We start from the raw sequence: 10,980 nt of genomic DNA on the forward strand, positions 1-10,980 counted from the left end.
CCAATTGCAACAAAAAACAAAACAAAACAAAACAAAACAAAAACAAAAACAAAAAACAAAAAACAAAACAAAACAAACAAACACTGTTCCGGTCAATTGGCCGGACTCCGGCAGAACATCCGGGTAGACCCAAGCCACGCTTTTCAAAATTTAAAATTAGAAAAGAAACTCTCTTCTCCAAACAAAAGCTGAAATGAGTTTTGAAATGTTATATTGGAATTAATTTTTTAAAACTTTAACCAAACAAAGCATTGAAAACAGCTTTGGAATCATGTTTCCAGAGCTGCTCCAAACATAGCCTTAATTTCTTCATTAGAGGCTATTTACAGTCTTACGGCATTTTCCCAACCAAATATGTTTTTCTTATGGAGCCCACACAATTGGTAATCCAATCTCATTGCATATAAATTAAAACAAACATGACCCTATTGCATTGTGGGGTTGATAGTGTTGGAATATAGAATATTGTATACTTAGAAGATTCCATGATTTCTATAAATTACGATTATTTAGGGATTTGATTTTAGGATTTGATTGTGTAATTATTTAATTTCTTTTTTCCGTGTATCTTATATTTATTATATATAGACATGGTCTCACCCAAATTAAGGTAAGCCAGTTTTGTACAACTTTCTTCTCGGTATCAGAGCCAAAGAAACCCTAGCCACTTTTCCTATCACCACCACTAGCCTCTCTTCCCTTTGCTAGTAGCCGACTTACATACCCAGCCCCCTATAACTACCATACACCACCTGAAACCCCTTCTCTCACCCTCAACAATCCTTTCTAATCACTACCGAGGTTCCTACAACAGTTGACCAGGCTTTGCCTTGGTTCTGTGCAGTTCAGCATCCTTCTAGGGTGGTTTGGGCTAGTTTCTAACCCTTTTAGGGTCGTGTGTTGCTAATGTGGTAAGCAACCTATGTGTATTTCTTATTACTTGGGCTACGGTTTGTCCAGTAGCATCTATTTTGTGTGACGCTGCTACTTCGGCTTCATGGTGTTTCAGAATGTTTGACTTTGTTCCACAAATCTAGAGCATTATGCCTCGTTCAGACGTTTCCCTTGCCTCCCATGTTCCAGTTCATCGGATTACCAGTGTGTTGCTTAATGGTCGTAGCTTTGCTGTTTGGAGTAAGTCTATACGTTTCTACCTTGGAGGTAGAGGTAAATCTGGATGGCTTTTGGAAACCAAGACACAACCTCCTGCTGATGATCCTAAGCAGGTTCAATGGAATATTGACAATTGCACCTTACTTGGTTAGATGTTCAACTCTATAGAAGAACACATCTGCAACATGTTTATGTACTGTGATACCGTTCCTCGGTTGTGGAGTGCTCTTACCCAGATGTACGCACATGCCCACAATGATGCTAGGATTTTCGAGCTCTATCAGGATATTTCTCATGCCTCTCAGGAAGCTTTGGGGCTTACCGTTGCTAAATTTTTTGGGTATCTTCAGTCTCACTGGGAGGAGATAGCACAATATGAGCCATTAAGTGATTTTCTAGTTGTTGCCGCTTCTATTGTGTCTGCTCGTCTTGCTCGCCAGCACACCTATCAATTTTTGATGGGTTTAAAACCTGAATCTGAGTCTCTTCGTATTCAAATTTTGAACACATTACCTATGCCATCCTTATATGAGGCTTTTGCTACTATTGACAGGGAGGAACGTCGTTGTCAATTGATTCAACCAGTTGCTCCGTTTCCTTCCTCTGTTCCTACCTCATTTTCAGTTTCAGATCAGATGCTCTTGCTACCAAGTTTAGTTCTCATGCTTCTAGTAGCAAGGTTATTTGCATCATTGTGGCATAGCTTGTCACAACCCAAACCCGCCCCTATATGTTTAGCGCCGTAACCGGCCAATAATCCTTGGATTACTAAAGGTCTCTTAACCGAATAACATATAGTTAAGGGTTGCGGAAGCAAATATGTAAAATATATATAGTCCATCGAGCTGTGAAGACATACGTGGGACAGATAACCTTAAACTTTAAAAACTAAAATTCAGTATTTATATGCCACTTCATGTATATACAATAGAAAACTTGTTTGTAAGTCAAAAGAAATTAAGCCTTATGCATCCACAAAAACACAGCCTCTAAACATGACTTGATTGGGGACCTTCTCGGGAGGCATAAAGGCTGGCTGACCAAAAACTGAGTCATCAGGTCCTCAACTCTGAGCCTGGTCATGTACCTGATCACCTACATATATAATATAAATAGTGAACGGGAGCCCAGTGAATAATAACAGAGTAAAGAGTTAAATGAATGATGTCCCGTAATTAAGTCTGTGCATAGAACCAATTCATATTCGTGATCTCATTCAATGTGTATATATATAATTCAGGAATCATGCTTGATCATTCATAATTCATCTGTTAGCGCTAACATGTCATATACAGAACATCATAGATCATACTTGTCAGTTCCATAGAGTAACCTCCGGACGGGTACAGATAACTTACCAGTTCCATAAAGAAACCTTCGATCTGGGTACGGATAACTTGTTAGCTCCATTAAAGATCCTTCAGCCGGGTACAGATAACTTGCCAGTTCCATTAAGGAACCTCCGGTCCGGGTACAGATATCATACTTGAATCATAACATTTTGCATTAATGTCACACACACACACATATATATATATATATATATATATATATGTGTGTGTGTGTGTGTCAGATATGGACAATCATTCATAGTGCATAAACATAGCATTCTGTAGACGGGCTTGAACGTCCCGGCTCTGCGCGCGAATGGCGTGAAAATCCGTTTTGTTCATTAGCTACTATAGTTCGGACTCAATGTCACGGTTCTGAATCTAATCTTGCAAAGTGCAATGCAGGATTGATAAATCATCAAAGAGTCTAAATCTGGCAAATCATTTTGGAAAACTAATTTTAATAAAAAGAAGTGCCAAACATGGACTGTTTTCCCAAATACAGAGTCGCCACCTAAATGTTTTTGTTTTGGGAAATTTAGGAAACCCTGACTCGTGCCTAAGGCCACATGTCCATCATCACCAAAGTTGCCTCGGCTTGGGAACTTGGGTACGAGAAGGGAAGGTCCTGAAATGAGCACTCCCGCTCGCCCGATCAAAGGATCGGCCTCTGCTAACATGATATGTTGTTTTTGAAAACACATGTGTTCTTATTTCGGTTTATTAGCTAATCTTACTACGTGATACGCACAGCATACAAGTATAGACTAGATCGCCTAAGTTGCAACAAAACATCTCATGTTTGTTTGAAAATGGTTTGAATGTGCTACTCGCAAGTAGGCTAAAACGTGGATTTGCCACCCTCAAGTGGGCTTAGAAAACATGATTTTGCCACTCTCAAATGGGTTTAAAACTCGCATTTCAATGAATTGTTCCAATTCAAGCAATTCAACCTTCACCCACAGGCATTCAGGCAGTTATATCAGTTAAGCAAATAGCCTCATGGCAAGCATGCTAAAATGGCAACACTTACATACATGCAAGATGCTAAAGCATAAAAGCTTACCTAGTACTCCGAGCCAAAACAATAGCGAGTTAGTAATCAATGCATGATCCTAGTTTATGTTAAGATGGCTAATGCAACACATGCGAAATGCAACTAGAGATAGGCTCGGCTATTCTAAAATAGCATATGAGATATGACTTGCTAACATGCTGTTGAACAAGTATTCAAGTAAATGTATCTAAAATACAATGCAGTTAGTATGATGCGCCGACCCCGGTGCATGCAAGACAGATGAATGAATGCAAACATGCGAGCATAGGAATGCTAATTGAAACATGACCTAGAACTAACCATCGAAAGCGGTTAAGACGTGGGGTTGGAAGACATTCACACACTCACGCACACTTATTACAAAAATACGCCCTCTCGACGGAGGGTCCGAATGAATAATACAAGCTAGCTACGCTAAGCTATTCTAACTAATCTAATAATCTAATTAGACTAATTATTACAACACCGAATTGAAAATTAGCTATGCTAAGCTAATCAAGAATTTACAATAATGAATTAAATTAGCTAACACATTAACTAATTAATTACAAATTAACTAACTATACAAAGCAGTTAAAACAATCTCGAGAAGAGGGGCATATGCATGCTCGGTCGGCTTTGCTCGGAAATCTGTTGCCATGCCTCATGTTGCCTCTGTTTGCACATTTCTGCACCTCTGAAAACTGTGCCAACTTCCATAGTGCTTTTGACCCACCTCATGGACACTCTGAGAGGTCATCGGCCAAGAGGGGTGGCCATCGACTAGAGAACAATGGCCATCGGCCAATTTTGATGCTATCGGCCAAATATTTGTAGCCGATCGGCACACTAGATACCCGATCTCTTCCTGCGAACTCCTCCTTTTGTTGTAACAGAGTACAAACAGAGGCATGGCAATACATTTACAAGAAAATATTTATACAACCACACTCTTTATCATGTTTGAACCTCAAAGGAGTGTAGTGTTCGACTCTCGAGCCATCAATCACCTATTTCGATGCATGATGGCCAAAGAGGCCGAGTTGCACAAATCAATATGGATGAAATGCACAAAAACACATAAATGCCTTAACCTCTATCATGCATGATCAAAAGGGTCGGCGATCGAGGATTGCGGCATGTTTCATCACTTTAAGTATGAAACGTCCTTCGTTCCTCGTGTTTGACTTGACACCCAAACCAAACACAATGCAATGCATGCACAACTTAACAAAGTTAAAGGCATGCAAACAATGCAATGCAACCTAAACCTGTAAGCAACATGGCATGCAACAAATATGCAACAATGTTATGTAATGCAACTAGCATGCAATAACATGCAATGTACCAAGTATGCAACAACATGTAATGTATCAAGCAATGCAACAACATGAAATGCGACAAGCATGCAACAACATGCAAAATGACAAGCATGCAACAACATGTGAAATGGACTTAAACTAAAATGGACAGACCTCAATCATGTCCAAATCAGTGGCCAAAATGTTGAAATGAAGACATGAAATACAAGATAACTCATGCACATGCAATGGCTCATCGACTAAGCATAAGAGGACAACTCTCAAACATGATCAAAAAGTGACAAATGTGGAAGTGTGATAACACAATATGCACTGAAATGTCATGTGAAATGATGCCAAATCATCCAAACACTACAAGCATGGCATGCTAAGAGGCTCAAAGCTTGAAACTAGTGTAGGCACTTGCACTATAGCTATGCAATATGAGAACCATATGGTAAGTACAACCCAAAAAAGTCCTAGAACATGTCAAAGTGAGGCTAAAACATGCATGGACCAAAACTAAAACAAGCTAGCATGAAGGGCATAAGGCATGATGTATGCAAGGCCAAAAGGGCGGATTACACTACACCTACCAAGACCAAGCATGAGATGGCTTCGCCAACAAAAATTAGAGTTATATCATGGCAAAATAATCCCAAATACACACTGAAATGATGGCTCGCAAGCTTAGACATGATGACATACACAATGGCTCATGTTTAAAGCATAAAGAACCAACCTTCCAAAGTATGGAAAGAGTGAAAGATGTGAGTGTATGACCATGAAATATGCTCTGAAATCACATATGAAATGATGCCAAATCATGAAAATAGTCCAAGCAATGCATGCCAGTGGACTCAATACACAAAGCTAATGAGCTAGATTGAACCATGGCTATACAAAGAAATGCATGCATGACCAAAATAACATACATTAGACCTAGAGCATGCTAAAACATGACCAAAATCTTCTCAGAGTTAAGCCAAAATCATGCTAGAATGATAATCAAAAGCATGATGCATGTTAGGCTAGTGTGCAAATTTACACTACAAGTGTATAAAGCATGCAAGAGGTGACCAAACCGGCCTAAAAAAAGTTATGGAAGGTTTGAGAAGTCACAAAAATGAGCCTAAACAAAGCCATAAAGAAGCAAAAACACATACTCATTTGGTTGGCCATCAACACTAGCAAGCAAGACAAGAGGAGAGGGGACCACCCTTTCCTATTTGGGGCCTCAAAACAGGGTTTTTACCACTGAAAATCCTCTGGATTTTAGTGGTTAAAAGGCCATGAAAAGTTGTTTTGAAAGGCCTTACAAGATGGCTCAAAAGCTATACAAGCTAAGGAACAAAAGGGAGAGACAACCCCCTAACACAAAATAGGCCTAAACCAACAGAGATTTTCTCAGTTCAAAACCAAGCCAAAAACAGTTTACAAAGGTGGTAAAACAAGCATACAAAGCAAAGGTTTAAAGAAGCAAGTACTTACCCTTGAAGCACCTTGAAGCTCAACAGCAAAACCAGCCAAAATCTGAGCCAAAACTAAGCTTTAGCAGCCCAAAACAAGTTCCAAGGGACCTCAGCCCAATGGTGATCAAGTCTTCTTAAAGGTTGATAGGTTGAAGATGGATGTATGCAAGCCTTCAAGCACAAAATCCTTAGAGAGAGTGAAATCTAGAGAGAGTTTCTAGAGAGATAGGCTCCCAAAAATTTTGCCAAAATTGTTCTAATCTATCCCCCAATATTCTAACCCTTGAATATGAGATATAAGGCTTAATTAAATAGCAAAATATCAAGCTTGGTCGAAAATAACTGAGCAAGGACAGATGGCACAAGCTGGAAACAGCTGGAGGAGAAATATCTGCCAATTCTGGGCTTTCTGGACATTTGTGGCCGATAAGGTTCACTTTTGGATGACCTATAGCTGCTAAGCTCCAATTGTGGCCGATGCACTTCCATAGAGGCCGATGGCAAAAATCAATCCTGGTCCCTGACTTGAAGAAAGCCTAACTCCTTCATATGGACTCTTTTTCAGGTCATTCTTGAGCCTAAACTGTAGCCCCGGAGGTCTTCTTTCCAAATTTGGAAGCCTTGCCTCAAAATTCCATGTGTGCTAAGAGATATCCTTCTTTTAGTGAAGGTTGCTCAGTTTCGGTCCAACCAGAATGATGCCCAACTTCAACCAATCATATCTCCCCCACCCGGACACGGCTTTAGGAGATTCTTAAGTGAAAAATGAAGCCCCAGAAGTAAGTTTTCCAACGATGGTGGCCTCATATCTGAAATCCAAGTATTCAAAAGGATAGGCCTGATTTAGCGAGGGTTGCTCAACTCTCTCTTAACGATTCATGCCCAACTCCTTCCCCAACTGGGTTTCTTCCCTCTCCTCTTCTTTTCTTCAACTCCAATCCCCTAAGCAAGGTGTTTTGAAAGATTTTTCAAAGATTTCACCTCTCTTTCATTCATTTCCACTTTGTCCTCGCTCGGTTTATCAAAAAGCGCAACATTTGACAAAATGCGAGCCTCGGAACATCGTAGAAACTTTATTTCAAAAATATTTTGAAAAAGAGGGTTTTAAGGTCTAAAAACCATTCAAAAATAGCTTTGGTCCAAAATGGAGTGTGAGGTTAGGATTTGACTCTCCTCTTGCCAAAGAAATCGAACATTTGTCCTGCACATCTTTCATCACCAAGTAAACCATTAGTAGCGCCCAAGTCTTAAGAGCGGTCAAAAATGGGGTGTCTACACATTCATAGGACAAATCTTATTCCATATACAGAAGTTAATTTAACTTGAACATAACTTTACTAAGTCATTACTCACAGAAAGCCGGTGGCTCCAAATAGTTGAGTAGAGTAGGCAATTCACTTAACTTGAGGCACGTGACCTAGATAACATGACATATACATACATTGAAGCACACGCTCGGATTATACGTAACTTATTTCATTTGTTCTTAGTGTGTTTCTAGTCTTTATCCTCATTATAGTGCCTTAATTTTGGCCTACAAATGCCTAGGATGGAATGAGGATGCAAAAATGTACTTGAAAACATTTTTTCAAAACTTATTGAAAATAGGGTCCACGCTCGAGCGTAGATTTCCTCGCTCGAGCTGACATGCAAAATGTAAGGTTCCGCTTGAGCATAACTTCCTTCGCTCAAGCAGTCTACAAACTTTGAAAAATTACTGGTCGCTTGTTTTTCTCTCTCGACGCTTGCTCGACACTCGCTCGAGTGTAAGAGACATGCCCTCGCTCAAGTGTAACTTTTGTCGCTCGAGCGTGCTACAAAACATAAGAACTTCTAAGAGCATGCATTTTATGCTCGAGCAGCCTTTGGTCACTCGAGTGGAAGTGTGAGACATAGAGTGGCCGCTCAAGCGTGGAATCCGTCGCTCGAGCGTGGAAGCACAATTCTGGAATTTCCAGAATTGCTTCCACGCTTCAAAACTCAATCTAAAGCATCAAAGCTCGATTTTCTGGGCCAAAACTTGAGGCAACATTGAAAAACTCATAAAATATCATGAATTAAGGATCATTTCAAGAAATCATGGCTCAATAGCTTGCCAATTGTGCAAAAAATCAACTTAAAATTTATGAATTTCTTGCTCAATAGCTTGCTAATGGAACATGACATGTATGAATTTTTTTGAACTTAATCTTCTCAAAATATGATCAAATGCTATAAAACAACGTGAAACTTGATGATTGCCCAAAATTAAGGTGAATTCAAGACATGCATGAGGGAATTCTTGGAAATTAAACTCAAAATATGAGAAAATATGCATGCATGCATGGTATGGCTCAAAACTCTTCATTTCTAACTCAATTCTTACATTAGTCAACATAATTCTCTTGTGTTCATGCATTATAGTTTAGATTTCAAGGCTTAAGGATAAAATTCTACCTAGAGACTTGAGTTCACAGGTGTTGAAGTTGTAACTCTCAAATTCTCTTCAATCTCTTGACAATTCTTGCAAGTTTCCCTTTTCTTGCTTGATCCTAAACCCTTTCTTAGTCTCTCACATTTGAGTCACAAAATGAGGGATTGAAATTGTATTCTCCAAAGTCTTGAATCAACAATTTGCCTTATATGGGCTTGGGCAAAAATGTAATTATTGTTAATCAAGTAGACATTGAATTATTTTAATTTAATCGTGCCGAACCGAATTTCAATTAAACCTACCATAAAATTCTAAAAATTCTAATTAACACATAAATCAAGTCAATTTCTGAATCAGGTGTCGATAAGGCCTTCAATTTGTAAACCGAATAAAAAAAAACATGAACAAATCTTTCTACACTAAACAGATATAAACACAAAATAATGCGATGCACATGTAATTAACTCAGGATTTCTTCTTAATTACTTGTTAGGCATACTAAAGCATGGATTAGAGCTAATCATGGGCTGGGGTTGTTACACAACTAGTCATGTCCAAGCACAGTGCTTCAAGCTTCATCCTAAGTGGAAGCAACACTTTGTAGGGGCACGCCCTTCAGGCCCTCCTCATATTGTTATTATTGTCGACACATTGAGTACTCCTTAGCTGACTCATTTTGTTGATCTTCATTAGCTTTAATCTCAGATTAGTTGCCTTCAAGAGCAACTTGGTTCATTCACTACCATGTCTCTAAGTATCCCTTCCACTGTCACACTCGTTGCAGGTACTCCTACAGCCTTTCATGTTCACACTGCACCTACTTGGGTATTGGATTCTGGGGCCAATGATCATATGATTGGTGAGTTTTCTTATTTATCCTCTCTTGTTTCTACTGCCGCTCAGACTGTATGCCTTGTTGATGGGTTTATTTCACATGTCTAACGTAAGGGTGATGTGTCCTTATCATCTGATATTACACTTACTTTTGTATTACATGTTCCCCGTTTTGCTTATAATCTTCTCTTTGTTAGTTGCCTTGCTAAAACCCTTCATTGTGCAATTATTTTCTTACCTACTCATTGCTTATTACAAGACCTGACTTTTAAGAAGATTTTGGCAGGGGGTTTGAGCGCAACGGGTTATACGACTTCAGGGACCCACCACCTTCTCATCCTACCACTTATGGCTTGCAAGCTACTGTGTTACCTGAGTCGTCTTCCTATGTGCTTTCTTTTCAGACTTTAGTCTTGTGGCATGCTCGTTTAGGACATGCAAACTTTAATTATTTATGTTTACTTTTTCCTTCACTTAATAAAGCTTGCAAGGATCATCAGTTTCATTGTGTTGTTTGTGAACTGTCTAAAAGTACTAGTACTTCTTATATTCTACGCATGTATTGTGCCTCCTGTATGTTTGACCTTATCCACTTTGATAGTTAGGGTCCTTCTTCTATTTTGGCTTTTTCTGGGCATCGATATTATGTGACTTTCATAGATGACCACTCTAGGTGTACTTGAGTTTATTTTCTTAAAAAGAAGTCTAACATGCTTCCACTTTTTATTCAGTTTCTCCAAATGGTCAAAACCCAATTCCACATAGTTGTACGCAATATTCGTTCTGATAATTTTGGAGGGGGGGAGTACATCTTTGATGAATTTCGCTCCCAACTTAATCAATAGGGAATTTTGTAACAACTCACTTGTACTTACACCCCTGAACAAAATGGGATTGCTGAACATAAAAACCATCATATTATGTCTGGTGTCCGGTGTCTTCTTTGTGGGATGAATGTTCCTAAATCCTACTGGCATATAGTTGTACTTACTGTTGTTTACCTTATTAATCGGACACCTAGTCGGATTCTTCACGGGTTGGCCCCTTTTCAATTACTTCATCCAGATACCGTGTTATTTCCTCTTATTCCTCATGTATTTGGTTGTACTTGTTTGTTCAGGATTGTAGTCCTACTCAAAACAAGTTAGATAACAAGTCTCTTAAATGCATCTTCTTGGGCTATTCAACTCTCTCTAAAGGCTATAGGTGCTATGATCCGTTGTCTCGTCATTTTTATCATTCTATGGATGTCACATTTTGTGAAGATATGCTATTTTTTTGGTTCTAACCCTATGTTACAGGATTCCACCTCAAGTGCCCTGCCTCTCGCTATGTCACCGAGTGCTCGTCCTATTCTTATCATTGATTCATTTGCTCCCTCATCATTGCCTGTATCTATACCTACCAGTCCTCCGCTATTATAGACATACTCTTGTCACCCTTATGCTCCGCCCTCTCCAGCATCTTCTTCACCCTCAGG

This window comes from Camellia sinensis, chromosome 11 (assembly GCF_055761805.1).
Source record: "Camellia sinensis isolate YWXY chromosome 11, ASM5576180v1, whole genome shotgun sequence".
NCBI classification, from domain to species: Eukaryota; Viridiplantae; Streptophyta; class Magnoliopsida; order Ericales; family Theaceae; genus Camellia; species Camellia sinensis.